The sequence below is a fragment of the Leucopleurus acutus genome, assembly GCF_964270905.1.
Source record: "Leucopleurus acutus genome assembly, chromosome: 12".
Lineage (NCBI taxonomy): Eukaryota > Metazoa > Chordata > Mammalia > Artiodactyla > Delphinidae > Leucopleurus > Leucopleurus acutus.
The window spans coordinates 32,850,526-32,872,385 of NC_139154.1; positions in this window are offsets into that span (position 1 = coordinate 32,850,526).

Sequence of the window (21,860 nt, forward strand, 5' to 3'; positions counted from 1 at the left end):
GCTTCAGGGAGGGTTATGTGAAATAAGTCATGTGACAAAGCAACACACACAAAACGCCCCACTCAGTAAACACTAATCCTCATCCTTTCTTTGAATAATAAGTACCGAACAAAACATTGACACCTGGTAGGTGTTCAAGAAGTAAATCATCTTTTCTGAAACTTCTAAGTTGCTAATCTATTATTCTTACCATAATGTGTAGGTTACTATTACAAGTGAGGGATGAAAAGGCCCCAGAAGGGTAGAAGGACATGGCGAACAAAAGCCCTCCTGTCCTGTGTGGCTGACAGCCTTGTACATGTCCAGGACAGTGAATTCCAGCTCCCCATGTGCTTCTCCACGTTCATCCTATTTATCTTCACCACAAGCTAGTATGGAAGGCAAGGCAGGAACGACTGTTCTATTTTACAGATGAGGAAGCTCAGACAAGTCAGGCAGGAAAGAATAAGGGAAAGGACCCGAGGGGCTCTGGTCCAGGCGTGGTGTTGCCCTCGCCTTGCGCAGTGGTCTTCCCCAGTCTCCTCCACGATGGACTTCGAGTTCCTCATTCAGAAGATAAAGGGACAGACTAAATTATTACCAAGGTCCCTTCGACTTTTCAATAATTATGATCAGAGAAGGTCTGAGACTTTCCCCAAGAGAGATGGCTGATGAATGGGGGAGCCAGACCTGGAACTCCGGCTTGTGGCTGTGGCTAGGTGCATGCTCTTCCTGGACACCCATGCATGCCTCACTCAGCTACAGGGGTCTTGCAAAACCCTTAAGTAAAACTAATTCAAATTTGGAGGAATTAACATATACACACTACTATGTATAAAATAAATAACAAATAAGGACCTACTGTATAGCACAGAGAACTGTATAATAGTTTGTAATAACCTATAAAGAAAAAGAATTTGAAAAGGCATTTAAAAATGAATATGTAGAGAGAGAATATAAAAAGAATATATATATATATATATATATATATATATATAGCTGAATCACTTTGCTGTATACCAGAAACTAACACAACATTGTAAATCAACTATACTTCAATTAAAAAAAAACAAGAAAAAATTTCACTCTTAAAAAAGATGAATTTGTGCAAGATGGTGCTTTGAAAAGAGGGATACGACAGCATCAACAAAAACTCATCAAGTGTTTCTTGGTTGAAAGATTGAAGCTTTTGGACAAGGGCCATGGGTGACCCAGCATATCTTGTACTAATCAAATTATATCTGTATTGGCAAGTTCTTATCTGTGCCATTTTACAAAAACTCATTCTTAATTTTTGAGAGAGCAGATAGACTTCATAATTACAAAACATTTAAGATTTAAAACAATTGAATTTTGAAACTTCTCTTTCTGTCATACAGGTCGCTTCAGCAGCTCAGGGTCCGTGGTTTCTAGGAAGCCCTTGTCTTCTTCTCAAAGAGCACATTATGAAGCTGTGTGATGCCTGACACTTTTGCCCGAGTGACTGACCCAGGCCCACTCTGGGGACACTCTCCCATCTCAAGGTAGCTGCCCTGGAGATTTCAGCCGATCTGAGCAATTGGCAGGAAGCACATGTAATTCACATGTCTTCAGCAGTGCTGGTCATCGTTCATAGTTTAAATCTGAGAAATGCCCCCAACATGCACAGAGTAAGAACAAAGCCCTTGTTGGGGCTCAGGCTCCCTCCCCGTCTCAGAACTCTGGTGCCACCGTGGTCCCGGCCTCCTTGCCCTCTGTGTCCAACACACCACACTCTTTCTTATCCTTCTGCTCCGAACACGAGATTCCCTCCTCCAGGAATGCCCTTCCCACTTCTGTCTTGTGAACACCTTAGCACCCCTTCAACACACTAAACACTTCCTCATCGCACTTTCAAAATTAGCATCATGGCTCTTGTAAGCTCATAACAACCATTCTCATCCTTCTTATAAATGCCACACTGCCCTGTCACTCTTACCTCATGTGTCTGTCTTCTTCACTGAGCTGTGGCCTCCAAGAATGGGCGGACCGCATCTGCTTTGTTCAACACTCTGGTCCCAGGACTTAGCTTAACTGTAATTCAGTTACTTGCTCAGTGTCATCTTCTCTCCTAGACCGTGAGCTCCATAAAGGCCAAGGTTGGAGCTCTCATGTTTCCCTGAATGGCACATAGTCACAGCCTAACAAGTGTTTATCAGCTCTATGAAGAACATGAGTTTCTAGAGGGTGAAAGAATGTCTCAGTTGTGCGTGTATCCATCAGCACTTAGCACAATGCCTAGCACATAACAGGTTCCTGTAAATGTCTGAAGCTGCAAGATGAAGGAAGGTTGAGCCTTGTTATAATTCTGCCTCAATCCTGGCCGGATTGTGTCTACCTTGGTCAGATCTGGCCTTTCACGTGCTCCTCACTAAATAATGAAACCAGGCTTCTCCTCACTAAATGAGTCCAGGCTTGACGGGGGCCTTGGGCTCAACAAACAGCTCAGCTTGGCTTGACTTATGCTGTTAGGAATTTCTTCTGCGCAAACATCACGTCCTGGGGTGAAACTCAGGGACCGATGGAGCGGGCAGGAGACCGATGGCCAAGCCTTCTAGAAAGCGTTCAAGGCACTTGGCGACAATACAATCTTCCCATCTTAATTTTGCCACTATCATGCAAAGTTGAAACACTAACTCATCCACAGAAATGAAAAACACTGGGGGGCATCTCACTTTCTCAACCATTCTCCCTCACGTGAAACCTACCAGAACTGACATCTTTAAAAGCTGACTGTCTACAACTTGCGACTTTGGCCTGTCCTTTTCTCTTTTAGACTTTAACTGGTGGAGATGACTTTGTATTAAAATTCTTACATCAGCGTTTCTTAAAATACTGTCTTAGGACATGTGTCCTCAAGGTGATCCATAGAGACAGGTCAAATAAATTTGGGGACTTAAAGGCTCTCCCGGGCCCCGCAGCTCAGTTCTCTGTTTAGCTTTGCTCAGCCCAGAATTTCCCAGAATCCCTGTTTTAATACCTGCATCTGTAGATTGCACTTGGGGGAACAATGTTTCTGAACAGAGGTGGGCGACCTCACCCCACCGCGGGTCAGATAGAAATATTCCGGGCTTGGTGGGCCATGTAGTGTCTCTCCCAGATTCTGCTTTTGTTTGGCTTTATTTTTTTTCACAACCCTTTAAAACTGTGGAAACCAGTCTTAGCTCATGGTTTGTACAGAAATAGGCAAGGGCTGGATTTGGCGGCAGGCAGCGTTTTGCCGATCCCTGTGTGTTAATTCTAAAACTCCAGAATATTTTTCCCTGACAACCAGTTGCCAGGTTGAACTTGAGTCCAATAAGCTTCTAAGCACACCAAGTTTGAGTTACTTTCGATGCTCTCTCACGTTCCGCCTTTTGGAAGTCTCTGGAAATGGCTAGTTCTTGTAAAAGCATTTCTTGGCACTCTGAGGGCAGAAGGTAAACAATGATAAGTATTATTATATGACACTGAATGGCATTTGGATCACTCCTGGGTGTGCGGAGCTGTCACATGTGCTCTACCTGTGTCATCATGACAACCCTGTAGGCAGAGGCTGGTGAAGGGGGTGTTCAGACCCGGCTCGCCAGCTGCACACCACGCCCGCGGCATAGCCCGGGCTCATGGCTATCAGGACAACTAGCTGTAGACCGTGACCGATTCTACCCCGTTTTGCAGGAACCCTGGAGTACAGGTCAGTGGGCCACACGCTGGGGCCACCTGCTCAAAGCGCCCTCGCTGGCTGCCACTAACCAGCTGCCCCCACCCGTTCTGGCTGTGGGTTTTTCCCATGGAGCCCTGTCCAGTCACGGGCTCTGGAATCAAAAACACCTGGGTTCAAATCTGATTTCCATCATCACACTATTTGCGTGATCGCGAACGTGTTCATAAATCTCTTTAAACCTCAGTGTCTCGGCCCCAAGTGTGGTACCATCATTGCTGGGTGGGGCCAGTGCAGCCAGGTGGAAAAGGGGTGTGGCCCCTGGATGCGGAAAGGGCAGGAAAGGGCCCTCTCCCTCCCCTTCCACAGCCCCCTCAGAATCACCTTTTTGCTGCCAAGGATGCAGGGCAGAATGAGACACGGCCCTTTGTCTGCCCCGTCTTCCAAGACAGCTGCGTTGAAAAAGGACAGTTTTAAAAATGTACGTGCAAAGCTTGGGGAGCCCAGGGTGGGAGTGATTGATTGCAGCCAGACGTCACAGAGAACTTTGAGCTAGAACCCTGGGGAAAAAAGCAAGATTTGACCAGTTGGAGGATGGAGGAAAATCGATCCTGACAGCAGGAGAGGAGGTGAGGGTGGCTGGGAGAAGTTGGGATGGCAGTGGCTGGCGGTAGCCTGGACCGCGGCGGGGCGGGGGTAATGAAGAGGCAGGAATGGTGGCCGTGCGTGTGCCGTGCAGGTACACTGATTCTTTCTGAAGAAGATAATTGGAGGCTTTTCCCCATTTCTTCCTAAGGAGACATGGTTGATGCCTGACCACCATACCAATGAGAGCCAGGCATCCTTCTGTACAACCTCCTCTCCATATCCACGAGTCTATTCCTCAGGCGCCATTGGAACCATTGAAGCCATTGAACAAAGCTCCTTCCACCAAAAAAGTATCACCAATGGTGTCCACTTTCAGTCTCCCCTTTAGATTGTAACACCATGTGGACGCGTCCTGACTTTCTATCTCTGTGTCCCACGATGTGTAGAACATTTGCTTGTACACCTGTTGTGCTAAGCCTTCAAACTTGTTTGTTGAAAATAAAGCTAATGACAGGAGAAACTCTTAGAGCATTTTGGATTTTCTCATCAAAGACATCTTAGATAGAGCCTTCTTCTGAATTCTGCATTTCTTAACTGTATTAAGAATATTCGCCTACCACGCCGCTAAACTCTTTCATAAAAATTATTTTATTTAGAGCTCAAGGTAACCCTATTTTCCTCATTTTACAGGTGAAAAAAAATCAATTTTAGGTTGATGAATATGCCCAAAGGCACACGGCTGGTTCAAGGAAGAACGAATGATACCACAGCAACTTTCAGGGGACCAACGTTTACATATGGACCACAATGAACACGTGTACCCAAGACTGAACACGTGTACCCAAGGCAAAGCAAATAGAATTCAGACTTTTTTCTCCCTATTATCTTATCCATAGGTTGGTGTATATCTGCCCCCCCTTCAGACATATACACATACACACACACACACACACACACACACACACACACACACACACACACAGGATTCAAAATAGTAAAGATATGTCCAATTAAAATGGGTTCTTTTTGTCATGAGGAAGCAGAAGGGAAAGCAAGATAATCTCCCAGGGTTTGTTTTCTGTCATTAACATAGAGGAATAGACCCATTCATGCTAATAATGCCTAATGCAGCTCATTTCCTGCTGCTAAAGGCACCAGAGAGAAAAAGGGCTCCCTCTAGACCCACTCCTCCCATTTCCATCCCTAACCTTCAACACGTCTGTCATTGCTAATAATTTCCCTGGAATTGTTCTGTCAAACATTTTCCAGTTACAAAGCACCGTACAGACCAGTGACATCCCAAGAGTTGCTTGGTCCCCATCAGTCTTCAGAGCCCAGAATTGCCCTGCAGGGGAACTGGGGGGCTGTTAGTGATTCTTGATTTTGCCAAATAATCTTTCACCTGAAATTCTTTGTGCATACTCACCCTCTCCTGGATGAGACCATTCTGTACTGAGAGAAGAAAGGCCTCAGACAGTCTCTCTCTCAAAGACAAGGTAGCACTTGGATGAGGGGACATGGGGCACAGGTTATTAATGGCCCTACTCCGAAGTCCCATACATCGTAATAAATGTCCCTGCCATGTGTTTACTCACACTAGACAGTAACCAACGTTCAGATAAATGATGCTGGCGCCTGCAAGATTTATGGTACACTTCTGTGTTTAGCGCTGTTTAATCAGGAAGTTAACATAGGATGGTGTAACATCCTTTACAAGCGTGTACAAGAGGACCATTAGTGCTTTGCCAGGCCCGAGGGTCAAATAGCCCAGCCTTTCATGAAACACAGCAATAAACGGACACAGGGAGCCTCTTGTGGGCTGGCATTTGCAAACACAACCAGGGTTCATTTTTCCCCCCCTTTTTATTTCCTTTTCCTTCCTGGGTTTTTTTTATTTTTCCTTTTCAGTTATTTATTTTCTTCCTTTCTAAGGTTCTCTGCTTTTGAAAGGGCAAGGTGATAAGTAAGGACATGTGACCCTGATTCTAGGATTTCCTACCCCCTCCTGAAAGTTAGCCATCAGGGAAGGTAAATGCAGGTCCGGGGGCTGGTGGAGCCCGGTGCCGGAGTTCAGAGTGTTTGGACAAGGCCAGAAGCATGCGGGGGGTCAGCATGAGGCATCGCACCTGGAGGAGGAGACCCGCGGCTCCAGCCCCAGTGCCATAAGCCTGGCTCCACAAAGTCTAGCCAACATCTGGAATGGATATCAAGAGACACAGGCAGTCCTTACTGGCACGCAGCTCTACCTTTGTACTTTTCGTTGCAAATTGAAAAGCAAAACAGACATCAAGTATATATTTATATAACTGTCTTCAAGTTGCATTTTCTACTCCCATCTGCTGCACATGATAAGTTTCAAGTGTTTTCTAATAAAAAAAAAGGGTGGGGGAAGGGAGGGGAATGGAGGGGAGGGGAGGGGAATGGAAGGGAGGGCTGGGTATGCATGTGTGTGTGCCTGAAGGCGTGCTCCTTATTTGGTGCAGAGATGATCTTGTTCAGGCTTCCTTTATAAGGAGACGTTAAAACACGCTATCTCTGAAGGTATCGCTGTTTTAAGATGTTCTGATATTTCGCTTGTCACGTGGATTCGAAAATTTGCATTGAATCACTTTGAAGGAAAAGAGGGTCTATTTCTCCCCTTGCACTCATTGTTTGGGTGGAGAATGTTAGGGGGGAAAGAAGCACATATTTTTGTTGTTAAGTCTTTGGAGAAAAGAGAAATGTGGAGGCGTGAGATGGTGGAGTGAGATATTGAGGGGGAAAAAATACAGCATCAGATAGAAATACATCAGGCAGATCCAAGATAATTTGGGTTTGTCTACATTTAGGTAAATATGCGAATCCAGATGTGACTGTTGATTATTCATGAACAAAGCTGGAATCACCATCGGCCAAGTTTAGTGCAGATTTGGACAGTTCAGTTACCAGCCAGGCCCCAAACCAGCCTTTTTCATTTCTTTTTCCACTGTGGGGAAGGGAGGAAAGAACAAGATAGTGGGATCCTCTGATTTTCCCTTTATCCCTGGACTGTGCCTAAACATGAAAAGCAGAGTAATGAACCACAAGGCAACTACCCTGGTAATTCAGGACTTATTGAAACAAATGCACAAAAATGGACCCCTGGATATATTTGGTAAAAGTAAGATGTTTTCCACGTCTCAATGAGCTGCACATTTTTCCCAGTTGGTCACTCTGAAGAGGACCCATCCATGCCAAGTATTGTCAGAGAAACGGCAGAATGTCCAATTCATCAATCAATTAGTCCCCAACCCGTATTTCTCCTGGGGATTTTCTCTAGGTCCAAACTAAGATGAGCATCTGCTGATGAGGAAATGCCCCAGATCAGCACCCCGACAAAAGGCCGTCAGGAACGTGTGCCACTTCTCAGCAGAAATGGCAGCTGATTTCCGACTGCAGCCAGCAGAGACAGGAAGATGTGAGGTCAAGCCCGGGCTCTGCCACGGAACCTCCCTGTAACCTTGGATCAGTTACTTAAGCTTTTTCATTCTCAATGACCTCATCTGGAAAAGAACCTAATAACAAGTGTCTCATAGCGTGGTTAGAAGAATTATGAGTTGACATTTGTGAAATATCTGGTGTGCACTCTTAGTAGGACTTAATAAATGATATTTGTCCTGTCCTCCATCACCTGGTCACAGGTACAACGTGCATGCTGTCTCCTGGCCCCTGCTGAACCACGGCCGACGTCCTGAGCCATCCCTGCGTGCTTCCCACTGGCGTCTCAGCCTTAAAAACCTTTTCATCAAAGTGTTCCATACACCCACTATCAACTGGTGAGACTTGTGACATCAAGCTAAATCTATTTGTTATCTTGATCTTACCTGGAGCAGACCCAAGCATTTTATATTTGACTGGGCTGCATTTCTCTCCTACCGGCCATATGCGAGGAACTGGATTCCTGGGCTCTTTCTCTTACTGTCATTTCTCCCCTGCATTTCTTCTACTTTACGCCCTCAGGTCAGAGCCTTGACGTGAGCATAAAATCTGCTCGCAGAGCTGAAGGTGACAGAAGTGAGGGTGAGAATTTCCATGGTCAAACGCTACTCCTCAGCCTTGAAGACACCAAGCTGTGCGTTTGTGCAAAGTACTTATACGGAGAGACTCTTATTGTCAGGCCACATATAATATTTTACTCAAAAAAATATGTGCTCTTGGGCTTCCCTGGTGGCGCAGTGGTTGAGAGTCCGCCTGCCGATGCAGGGGACACGGGTTCGTGCCCCGGTCCGGGAGGATCCCACATGCCGCGGAGCGGCTGGGCCCATGAGCCATGGCCGCTGAGCCTGCATGTCCGGAGCCTGTGCTCCGCAACGGGAGAGGCCACAACAGTGAGAGGCCCGCGTACCGCAAAAAAAAAAAAAAAAAAAAAAAGAAAAATGCTCTTACTGAAAATATATGGCTCCGTTTCTTTGAGAGAGTGCAGAATTCTATTCCCACTCTTCTCATGACAAAGCTAAAAGAAAAACCCAAAGTCATAAAATAGGACCCAACGTGTCCACTCCTCTGCAAGATAAAAACCAACAGCAAGAAGCCAGCGGTTTTACAGGGTCATCTATAGCCCCGTGTCTCTCCGAGGCCCAGCTCCAACTCGGTCCTCCTTAGGCTCCGAGGCCACCACGGGCAGGACAGGTACCCTGGGCAAGAGGAAGATCATAGGACCCCTCTCAGTCCTGTCCACGGAGACTGAACAGAAAATCCAGCAGCAGAGTCTGTACTCATTTCCTTGGGTTTCATTTATCTACACAGAAAGAAAGTGAACAGTAAAGATGGAGCACATCTATATTCCTGGTACCAGCAATGAAACCAGAACACACTCTCCCCTCCTGACTGCACACCAGGCCTCAGCTTCCTCCCCTGTGAGATGGGGATGAAAACAGCACCCACTCCGTGGGTTTGCTGTGAGGATTAAAGGGAGTAAAACGCGCCAGGCTCTTAGGGATCACTCAACCCTGTGAGCCTGCCCCGTGATGACCCACCGTCATCATTCGGGGGCCTCAAGTAGGAATGCGGGCCCACGTGTACACACGGCAGGACACGGCGCAAATGCTCACACGCTGATCCCTCATAAGCAGCCACCGGCCCAAATCCAAACCCCACCCACCACTGTAATGGTTCTCAATGATTCTACGCATCGTTCTCAAAGCTCTCTTCATTTTATGAGAACAAAAATTGTTAATGTTGGAGAAATAGATAAAAACAATAACTCCTGTGACTCTGAAATTTGAAAGGAACTAGGTCGATGTATTTGTAAAAAGCATACCTCTGTATTCATAGTACAATAAAATATATTAAATATATGTAGGTTTATATGCACACATACAAAATGTTTTCACATTTTTGGCCCTGGGTCCTACCATGTTTCATGTTGCCTTTTTAGTTGGGGGAAGGGTTACAGCGACATCAAACTTTATAACTGAAAACAAAATCTTCTCCCCCAAGGTTAAGCAAACACATCACTATTTGGCCATGAACTTTGGTTGTTTCTCACTAACTAAATTTCCAGCTTTGCTCAATTGCCAAAAGAATGTTGTGAAGCCTTTGGACTCTTACCTAAACCCCGTTTGTCCAAAGAGGTCAGTCTGGATCCTAAAAGACATCTTGATCCAGAAAATAGCAGTCATGTCTTCAGTCACCCTGAGATGGTCATGGAAAATTACAACACAGATGTTAACACTGGATCTTTTTCCTGTTGCCCAGAGTCCATGAAGGCACAGAACAAAATCGGACGGAGAAGGCAAAGAATTGAAAGGCTCATGTGGCCAACGAGAAAGGAAGGCAGTTCTGTGGCAGCAGAGGAAGACGCAGGGCATCCAAGAGCATAACACAGGCATCACTAGCTAGGCTGGAGGGTGCGAGCATGCGCTTAGCCCTGACTCTGCCACCGATCAGCTGCGTGACTGTGAGCAAATCACCAGGCTAGCCTCTGCCTCTATCTCTTCACCTGTAAAGTAGGAAGAAAGATAGTAACACTTTTACAGTGTTGCTTCCAAGATTAAATGAGTTAAGGTATATTAAACAGTGCAATGCCTGGAACAAAATGTGTTGTTACATTTTTTTGTCAAGTAAAATAAAATCAAAGGACTGAAAGGAACTGCTTCCAACACTCACCATGTTAAGATGCGAAAGCTCACAGTAGTGTGATAGCCGTTGCCGGGGTGGAGGAGTGGGGAGTGGCTGATTAATGGTCACAGGTCACCTTTTGTGGTGATGAGAATGTTTTGGAACTAGATAGAAGTGGTAGTTGTACAACACTGTGAATGGGCTAAATGCCACTGAATTGCACACTTTGAAATGGTTAATGGCTCATTTTATGTTATGTGAATTTCACCTTAATTTAAAAAAGAAGAAAGAAGAAAGCTAATGGTAGCTGTGGGATTAAATGGACCAAGAAAAGCCCGACTTATCAGAGGAACACCAGCACTCAAGGGTGACCCTAAACTGACCTCAGGGTCAAAGCCAGTGGCCTGGCTACTACTGGGGTCTTCCCTAGCCCGTTCTCAGGTTGTAGCTGGCAAGGAATCTGGCCGACCATTTCAACACTTTGGTGCAGCTCACTTCGGTCTCCTCAGAATCATAAAATATTCAACCTGGAGAAAGATTCTTGCAGACCTGGTATCTCTGCCTCAGGGCAAGACTTAGGACCCAAGAGCAAGCGGGCCTTTTGGTGCCTCCTTCAGATGCAAAAGAACAGAATTCCTACAGGTTCTTTCCTGTAGGGAAGGTCTCTTCATATTCCAATGAAATAACTGAGGAGGGGTCAGAAACTTACTCCTTGCTCTGATGTTAGAAGACAGGACAGCTCTCACCAACTCAGGCTCAGAGAAGGTATGCAGCCCCCGCTCCCTAAGCCACCCCTGACACTTTGTCTCAAAAGGAGATGGGGCAGCAGCAGATCCTGGTGCATCTGGAGGGACAGGGGAGTGAGGTCTGCATCCAACAGGCAGCGAGCGAAGAAACTCACAGATGCACTTTTCAGCCCTGAGCCTACAGCTGAGCCCTTAGCAAGGCTCTCCAACAGCAGTGCCTTCAGGTGATTCCTGGAATCGCACCCTCAAGGCACAGAGCCTGCCCTGCTCCAAGCCCTTGAAGCCACGCCTGGCTGGGGTAAGGCTGTTTCAGGGAGCTGGGCCAAGGGAGTAAGCAGGCGGATGTCTCCAAATCCCAGACACGGTCACTAAAGCATCCTCATCTCTTTTACAAACTGTGTTCAGAGGCTCTCCCTTTATTTTGCTGCTATTTCTCTGAATCATTTTTGTAGTTAACACATTCATCCATTCAGTAAATATTTGCTGAGGACTGTCTCTGCGTCAGTCACTAGCATGCTGGGACTTAAAATGTGAAAATGAAAGTGGTCACTAACCAGTTTGGAGGGAAAGAACTATATAAAAATACATATTGATAATACAGTGTGACAGCTGCCCTAACAGAGCACACACAGGCTGTGGAAAAGGGTCCTCCCAACTCTGTCTGGGCGAGGGGGTTTGCCCTGAGTCTTGAGATTTGCTAGAAAGACAATAAACAGGAAAGGTATTTCCTAAAGTGATTTCCAATAGAGGTGCTCACCAAAACGTTCTAAATTGAAAAAGATGCTCTTTAGAATATTTCAATTATTTTCTCTTTGCCAAATTGTATTCATCTTTGAAACAGGTTTTAATCACTACTGGAAAAAGACATTAAGGAGAGTGTAAAGGAGAGAAGAAAGAGGTGGGGGGAAAGAGGAGGAAAAAGAGAATAAGTTATGACTGTGTTCAAGTATCATCTACAGAAGGGTCAGCAAGCAAAGAAACGTGGGAATGACCACGTGGTAGGTATACGTGAGATAAAGAGGCATAGAAAAACTAAGAATTGAATCAAGTAGTTCCAAGTCAGTTAACAGCCAGGACTGTGTGTGTGTGTGTGTGTGTGTGTGTGTGTGTGTGTGTGTGTGAATGGAATTGACTTTGACCCATGTGATGATCTCTTTCCAAAATGTGTCTTCTTGTCTTATTTTGCAGCTACTTAAGGTTCTAGAAATTATTTTTCCAAAGCAGCAAAGCCACCAGCATGTTAAGGAGTCTAAAACCAAAGCTATAACAGGATCTTGGAGGGAATCGATGAGTTCAGCATGGAGAAGGGAACACCCTACCCAAAAAACTGCCCAAGAAATATTGAACCACAGCAATGAGAACAGATATTGAAGGTGAATGCCTCTTGTAAGACTAAGCTCTGTGTCCATTCAAAGGGGATCAAAAAGAGGTCAGGGGTCATCCACTTCAGAAGGGAGTGATACCCTATGGAAAATGGAACTCCAGCTCTAAGATCACTATTAATTCTTAGTGCTATAATTCTCCGATTATATCCCATCTGTATCTTTGAGTCATCTAATCAGAAATGTTATAGCCTCCAATTTCTCCAGAAATAAAAGGCTACAACCAAACACTGTTTTCACGGGGCTGCTTATTTCTGAAGGTGGGTGTCGGAAAGCTGCAGACAGGAATGGAGCCCTCGCTGTCGGAAGGGGGCCCATGATGAAAGGGAGTATCTTCAGATACTTTATGAAAATTCTGTTAAGATTTGGAAACATTTAAAATATGCTGGTTGGGTTGAGAGCCTGCCTTCCCTCACCTCTAAATTTCAACCGATCCAGTGTTCGAACAGAAATCTCACTCCCACTGCCCAGAGATCTCTCTGCTAAAATTTCCAGCCTCCGTCAAAATGCCATACAGACTGTACCATGGAAAAAGTTCTCACTTCAGAAGAACAATTGTCTGCTGCAGAAATAAAGTAATGCCTTTCCTATGAAATCTATAAACTCAAAACAGGGACAGAACTAGTGGTTGCCAATAACTTTAACTTCATTTATCTATATTTGGCAAAAATTGTGCTGCAGCTGGAGATGAAATGCTGAGCTCAATAACTGCAGAGACGTGAGCTCCAAAACAGCAATTACTAAGCTGTGCTGCCTTGTGTAAGATTTCACTTTTATTTATTATATTTAAAGCAACTCTCTAACTCTGTACAGTACAGACGGCATTGTCTATTCAAGCCAGAGCTGCTCAGAAGAGCATCTCCACCTAGCTATTGTCCACAGAGGTGCTCTCTGGGACGCAAAAGCCCTCTCTGTGGCCACATTAACAGAGCCTAGATGGCAGCCTCACCACCAAATGCACCTCTCTTTTGTCCATAATTGCAAGAAACTATTCTCGTTTTCAACTCAAACTTGGCTTATCACATACTGCGTGCAACTCAGATGATGCCTCTTTTTTTTATCAGTGGAGATATTGATAATTATAATTGGCAGGCTGAGGAAGAGAGCTATAAATATCTCATCAGCTGCCACAGAGTAGAGAAATGGTGGGGAGGGGAAGAGGTGGCAACCTATGCCTCTGAAAAGGGCTGATGGAGAAAGATGGATCCTCACAGCCATTGTCACCAGCCAGCATCTGTTTCTTATACTGGGTGATGATTTTCATAGAATCATAGAAATTAGAGATAGAAAGGGCCTATTGGGTCATCCAGTACAGCTCTCTGCCAGTGTAGAATTATTCTCTACAAGAAAGACTACTTCTTTGTTCTCATAAAAATCCCTGATCTTCACATATGGTTTCCCAACTCTGCTATATTTAAAATAGATAACCAACAAGGACTTATGGTATAGCACAGGGAACTCTGCTCAATATTCTGTAAAACCTAAATGGGAAAAGAACTTGAAAAAGAAGAGATGCATGTATATGTACAACTGAATCATTTTGCTGTATACCTGGAACTAACACGTGGTTAATCAGCTATACTCCAATATAAAAAAAAATAAATAAAATGAGTATCTAGAAGAGTATATACAAAACAACAACAATAACAACAACAGAGGCTGACTTTAAATGGACTCCTGAGGTAAAGGAGTTGAAAAATTATTAAAAACCTAAATGTGCAACCACAGCCCTTTGTATGTTTGTAAGACATGGCAAGCTGGAATGTTAGCAATTTACAGAGCCTCGGACAAATTCCACGAGGAATGTTGCAACTCGATTCAGAGGAAACATGGATTTTTTTTTCTCCCCGCCCAAAAAGGAGGAATATAGGATTGGCAAGGCAGTTATTGAAACTACTTTTTAATCCAATTCTAAAATTATTGCCAGAAGTTGAGCTCCCTGGGATTAAACACATTTTTAGTGACCATTATTCAACTTTTTCATGTACTGACAGCCTAGCTCATCTTTTGACTTACTGAACAAATTACTTTCTATTTTTGAAGCAAATTTTCTGTCTATACGTCCAATGCCACTTTTGCCCCTGAAACTTCGCTTACGAACATTTGCCTGATGGTCCCTTTATCTGACTTGGTTTATCAACACCAGCAGGAAACACGTTCATCTGTCTGTTGACTTGGTTTCTCGATTTGATTCAAGTTCTTTCCTTTGGTGGAAACTTTAACTTGAGAAAATCTCCAATGTTTAACTTACAACCTATGCTTTCTAAGCAGTAGGAACTAGACCTTACTTTTCCTACCATTGTCCCCTTCCTTTAATGTTAGGTAGTAACTAATGTCACCAACTTCAGACATGTTCATGATATTCTGCTCACCAGATATGACTCAATGAACATCAACTCAAAAAGTGGGCTTTAGCCTTTCAGAGGTATGTGTTCCAAAAGAGTGAGCAAAAGAGAATGTTCTCTGGATCCAGTTAGGAACACCAGCCAGCAGAGATGTGAATTATTAATCTTACTTCCGCCATCCACAGACTGTCATCGTCCTGTTCTGAGTGATTGAGTCATACTAGGGTCCGAAATATTTTATGACAAAAGTGAAGACTTCTTTGTAGTTTCCAAAGGAACAGCTTCTTTCCTACAATTATGTAATCTTTTATTTGAAAGCGTGGCAGTAACACGAGAATTTGGGGCATTATTATTTGTTGTTGTTACCAACAACGAAAGGCATTTAATTGGGGTCTGTTTTCTGTGGGACAGATAAAGGCAGTTCAATGGTCAGAGTTCTTCTATAGTAAGCAGTTTTCAAGCACCTATTATACACAAAGTGCTGCGCTGGGAGAGGGCCTAGAATGTTGGTTACAAAACAGCCTCAGTTTTGAGATCCTAATAGGACGAGAGACACAGAGACAAAGGCCTGCTCAGGGCGCAGTGACAAGAGAGGGAAGTACAAAGCAAGAAGGGAGAACCAAACAAGGAGAAGGTACCCAGGCTTACCTTCCAGAAACTCACCTGCTGTATGGGCAACAGTGATGTGCACTTGTGGAGAAATGCCTACAGAATGAGGATGAACAAGTGTGTATACATTGCATGGTAGCCTTCAGCTACTGATTCCGTAACGAAAACCCAGAGAGGCAGTTTATTGATTAGAAACACATTCTTGTTTGGTCTTAAATCAGGAGTGACTTTAAATCAGGGCACTAAATTGGGAGAAGCAAGTTTTGTCTGTCCTATCACAGGTCAGCCAGGTCACCTTGGGCAGGTCCTTCATTCATTCGCTTCATGTCATTTTTTAATAAAGACTTTCTTTTTTCAGAGCAGTTTTAGTTACACAGAAAAATTGAGAGGAAGGTACAGAGATTCCTCATGTAATATCCTCCTGCTTCTGCACACACACAGCCTCCCCCATTATCAACACCCCCGACTAGGGTGGCACATTTGTTACAATCGATGAACCTGTATTTTTGTAGTAATCACCCATGGCGGTCACTTAATGCATCCGAGCGCCACTTTACATAAAGTGGGGACAAAAGTGTCTACTCTCTTGTGAGGGTCAATTAGATAACATACCCAACCTGTAAAGTTTAATTCTGATACATTGTGGAGAAATACTATCCTGAGTGGTTACTTCCTAAATCTATAAATCTAATCCGTTTCTTAACTATGTATACATGTTCATACATAAAGACATTACTGTAATGTGCTTCCAGGTCTCTTTCTTACCATTGCCGTGCATTTTTTTCATTCATTCCTCAGATATTTAATATGCTTACTATGTGCTAGCACCCAGGCAAAGCATCATGGGTGACACAAAGATTCCTCTGAGCAGGTACTGTCTTAAAAGGGCTTCATTTTAGACAAGATGCTTATGGTTATCTTTTCAATGATTTGGATTTGTTCTGCTAAGTTTCTTGTGGAAACTTAGTCGTAACAAACCATGTGGCTCCACTAGGATCACTCTGCTGAGAAATGGGCATGAATGCCTTTTCTCACCAATGCAGAAACTGCCATATATCCTGCTATGAATGGGCTGGCTCTGTCTGGGTAGCCTTGGTAACGTACATCCCGTCCAGATTACCAAAAAGCCATGCTTGCTGCTTCTTAAGAGATTCCGTGAACGGTGCCACCATATTGAACTCTCAACTTCCAAAGGGATTTCCATCCAAAATCAATTTGGCCCCAATGTGTTTTCCACTTGGGAGATCATGTACAACCCACAGGCAGACTCTCTTGTCTGTAGTGTTTTCCTGCTCTCTTTTTCTCTCTGCAGAAAGTGAAGTCCACCCTGAAGAACTCTGGAGCATATGCCCTAACAACGTTCTCTTGTGCATTTCCAATGTCATCATCTTGCAAATAGTGCTTCCTTGTTCTTTTCCTGCTGTTTCACCATCCCTGCTTTTCATGATGGAAACCTCAACTCCTTGCCTTTTTAATGGCAAATTATTGCAAGGTTACCAAATGGTTCTGATCCAAGTGGACAACAGGCAAGACTGAACCCTGGCTGAAGTTACGGAGACACTGCTCTACCATCATAAGGGCAAGAGCCTGGACGTTGCCAGCTGCGTTCTATGGTCACATCACTCTTTTTCTCCTTATACTGTTTCTTGTTTTTATGATATTTTGGAATTAATTTTGAGTTTCATGAAGGCAAGAACCATGTCTGATTCATCTAATATTCCTTAAGTTCCAGCAACGAGCAACGTTCTGGAGAATGCCACTAAATACTTGAGAGGTGACTTTGCACGGATCCAGCTGCATTCGCACCATTGATCTTTTGGGCTATGAACTGGTGAGCAGTGCAGTCCATCCCCAAGGGACAGATGGCAGCCAGCTCATCCGTAATGGAACTGGACGAGCCATCTTTATTTTATTAGCACCTCTCTCTAAAAAATAGAAATGACCAGCCACAAATAAATGAATAAATGAATAAAGCATATCTGAAGACATAATCCAATCCCAAAGGATTTGCATTAGCACTCTGTTTCTTGGACTATAAAGATTAGATGGCCTCCGCCTGGCAAGCCATGCTACTTGGTAATTTGGGGCAAATTACTTAACATCTCAAGGCCTCAGTATCTCCGTCTCTATAATAAGATGGATGAATAGCCGATACCTGAGGGCCCTTTGAGATCTGAAAATATTTGATTAGATTTCTGTCAACAATCGCTAAACATTGTTTGACTCGACTGAATGAGCTGAAAAGCAAATGTTTACCATTTGATTCATTTCTGTAAAAATGTATTAAAAATGTATTTTCTGTAAGGCACTGTGCGGAGCGCTAGAAGGGCTCTCAAACAGGGTATGGCAATGCTTTTGTCTCCAAGGAACTGGTGCTTATTCTCTCAGAGGTGTCATAAAATTATCTTAAAATTTAGTAAAAGAAGTAGGCTAGAGTGAAGGCAGTTTTTTTTTTTTTTTTAACAATTATGCCACTGCTTTCTCATAATCAACATGAATGACGCACAGATGCAAAGGAGTTTGTCCCGGAGGGTGGTCAGTCTCAGTCCCCTCATCTAATGCCACCCCGTCTCCCCTTCCCAGCACACGGGGACCTCCTGTGTCTCTGTGCTTCAGCCTCCTCTCCGGCTGTACCTCTTTCTGTGGTGCTTTCTTCCCCTGCTTCTCCCAGGACACTATTTAACCACAGAACCTCCACCATCTTCCTCTCCTCCCACTGACCCTGGTGCCTCCCTCCTCTGTGCTCCCGTCACCCTGGCCCTGACCTCCACTCCAGCAAGGACATGGTGTTGGAATTGGTTTTCGGGTGAGGATTTCCCTCCTGGGCTCTGGGTTTCCCAAGGACAGGAGCTCCCTCTCTAATTCACCTGTACCTGTGCCCACCTTATGACAGATGGACGTACAGATCTCTCCGAAAAGATTTGTTCTTTACCTATCCCACAGCCAAGGGCTGCAGATTTATTTGTAGCTTTGCCTTTTGTAACCTCATTACTGAATAAGAATCAACCTCCCTGTGCAAAAGCCAGTCTCACGTTTGGGAGGTTGACATCATCTGAAACTCACCCCTTCCTGTAGCACTGGAAGGACCTAGATAAAGGCATTGACCTTGAGTAGCCAGGCAGGCAGGACCGTGGGCACAGTCAACCCACTCTCAGGACTTCTTCCTCTGTCTCTTTCTCCGCAGCGTATTTCACCTGCCAGAGTGCATGCCTGTCCTCCCCGCTGTTCTGTCCTCTTCCACCCCTCACCCCACCTGTCACCCAGTGCCTACACATGTTTGTGTGCAAATCGAATGAGCACCGGATTCAGCATAATTGCTCACATGTTGACCTGTTACTCTGTGCCAGGCGCTGCTCTCTGAACTTCACGTGTAATAACATTTAATCCTCCAAACGACCCAATGAGAAAGTGTAGTAGTGTTGTTGTCAGGCTTCCCCGGAGAAACAGAACCAATAGGATAGTATGTAGCCTACTGAGAGAGAGAAAGAGATTTTAAGGAATTGGTTCATGCAACGGTGACGACTGGCAAGTTCTATTTCTGCAGGGTAGGCCAGCAGGCTGGAGACCCAGGGAAGATTTGATGCTGCAGATGGAGCCTGAAGGCCATCTACTGGCAGAATTCCCTCTTCCTGAAGGAGATCAGTCTCTATCAAGGCCTTCATCTGCTTAGATGAGGCCCACCCACGTTATAAAGAATAATCTGTTTCACTAAAAGTCTATTGATTTAAATGCAACATCTACACGGATGTTTGACCAAATATCTGGGTACCGTGACCTAACCAAGGTAATACAAGTTATCACAGGAAGGTACCCTTGTTACCCTCATTTGACAGAAGAGGAAAAGAAGGTACAGATTGTTTACGTAACTAGCTCAAGTCACATGGTGACATGTAGCCCAGTTGGGATTTAAACTGGACAGTTGTCCCAAGAGCTTGTGTTCTTAAGCCCTGAGTCAAGCGATCTCCCTGTGAGTCACAGCATGGTATTCCATACTTTGCCATGAGGTTGTACAAGGGGAAGAGTTGAAAAGGAACCACTCTTTCTGATAATTGTCAAGGTCAATTCTACAGTTAAGTGTAGCATTGAGCCAGAAGTGCGAAATCCCAGAGGACGACTGCATATTGAGTTTGGTCACATGATTCCAAGCCAACATCAACCTGAACCAATTCCCTGGGCCTCACAAGGCTGACAGGAAGGTTCTGCCCCTGGAGGCTCTTGGTCCGTCTTTGTTTTTGTTTTCTGTATATGTGTATGTGTATGTGTTTGTGTGTGTGTATAACTGTGCATGATTCGGGAGAAATCTTCTATGGGCTCCTTGGGGACACCAATGACGGATTTCTCTAGTTCATCACCTCTAGCTACTCCCTGCTGTTTAGGACTGAATCCTAGGTGGGTCCTGCCCTTGTCCCAAACCTCCAAAATAGTGTCAAATTGCTGTAAAGGCTCAAAGTGCTGGCTCTGAATTCAAAGAAAACTGGGTCAGAGTCCCACCTCTGCCTTTATCAGCTAAATACTCTAGGACAAGTTATTTAATCCCCCAAGTTCCCATTTCTTCTGTACTATGGGCTAATCAGGATGCCCACTTGGGAGGTCATTGTGAGGACTTAGAAATAATGATGCAAGTAAGGCACACAGCCCAGCACCTGGCCTGGAGACGTGTTTAATGGGTGTGAGCCTTTTTGAAAGATAATTAATGCTTTATTCTAAATATTTCCTCATTAAAAATCTTTTTAATAGAAAAATGATGAACCAAAGCACTCTCTTGATTAAGACTTCCATATGCCTCATGGGCTGCAAAATGTCAGAATGATCCGAAGGGTTGCTCTAGCCAAGAAGCTGTCCAGCTGGGCCTCCCTCGCTCTTCCCACGGCCTGCTTTCGGTGACCGACCTCACCCCAGGCCACCGGTCTGGATGAAGCCCTTCACATCCTCTCCCCACGTATGGTCATCCACCTGCAGTGACCGATTCTTACAATAAGAAAGTGGGCCCCAGCGGACGCCACCGCCTGCTGCCCTGCAGGGGCCCCGCAGAATGCGGGCACCACGGCTGTTGGTGGAGGCAACTGTACCTCACTTGCACCCGCGTTTGTTTCAGGAGGAAAACATTGAAAGCGATCTTCCACGGGCACTGACTTTACTCAGTCTCTGTGGGAGATTAAGTGACTGGGTCTCCATGGCTCTGATGTCATTTAAAATGTATGAGCGTTGGCCCAAAGCTTAATGCATTTCAGCCATGATACATTCTTGACTTTGCTCAGGCTGCAGATCCTCCACTTAACAGAAAACAGTCATGGGCCCGATGAAAGCGACCTTCCGGGATGGTACCTTCCTTTTATTTTCCAGTCTCCAGTAAAAGGCCACACCTCTCACCTTGCAGCTATGGCAACACCCCGGGGAACCTGGCCAAGTACGCGGACCTCACAGGAAATGATGCACATTCCCCAAATTCCTCACGGGGAAAAAGGGGCCTCCCTGTTTCTGCCCCACACTGTGCAAACACAGGAAGTGTGGAACAGCTGAGGAGAGGGTCAGAGGCTGTTAAATGTGTCAGAGTTTCTGGGGGTCAGACACCCTGGACATTTGACAAGTTAAAGTTGAGCACCTACTTGGTGGCAGGAAACGTGCTACATGTTAGATTTACAGCTGTGCATGAGGCACCCTGTACCATCCCTGGGGGGTCTCACATTTTCTCAGGGACAGACAATTCATCACTGTAATGGCAAGGGGGTGCAGGCTGCCAAGTAGAAGCGCAGGGCGTGAGAGAATACAAAACACTGGGCTCTTTGGCGCGGCTGGACTCAGTCTGGCAGCTCATTAGACGATGCCCTAGAAAGTGAGATTTTAGCTGAACTCTGAAGTGTGATTAAGAGGGTGCTTCATAAAGAAGAATCCAGAAGAGCTTTATAGGCTGAGCTGGAAAACCATGGGACCGACGGAAGGTGGTCGAAGCTTGCTGGATTCCAGGAACTAAGAGAAGCGCTGAGTGGGTGGCGTGCCGAGGCAGTGGGCAGAAGCCAGAGCACACAAGGCCTACAGACCATGTGCATGATTTTTAATTTTATCCTACGAGGCAGGGAAGCCACCGAAGGTTTAAGAAAGGGATGAGAAGATTAGATTTATCTTCCAGAAGATTATTTTGGCCAAATGGAGAATGAAGTAGTAGGAGACAAGATCAGACGAGCTTCAAACAAAAACTTTCACAGCAACGTTCATGGAAGCACCATTCACTGTAGCTAGAAGGTGGAAAGAGCCCAAATATACACCAACTGATGAACAGAGAAACAAAACGTGATAAACCCACACGATGGAGTATTACTCAGGCTTAAAAAAGGAATGACATACAGATACCTGCTACAAAGTGGGTGGACCTCAGAATCAGAAGCCAGACACTAAAGGTCCCGTGTGGTGATGATTCCACTTTTATGAAATATTCAGAATAGGAAGATCCATAGAGACAGCTGTCAGGGGCTGGGGA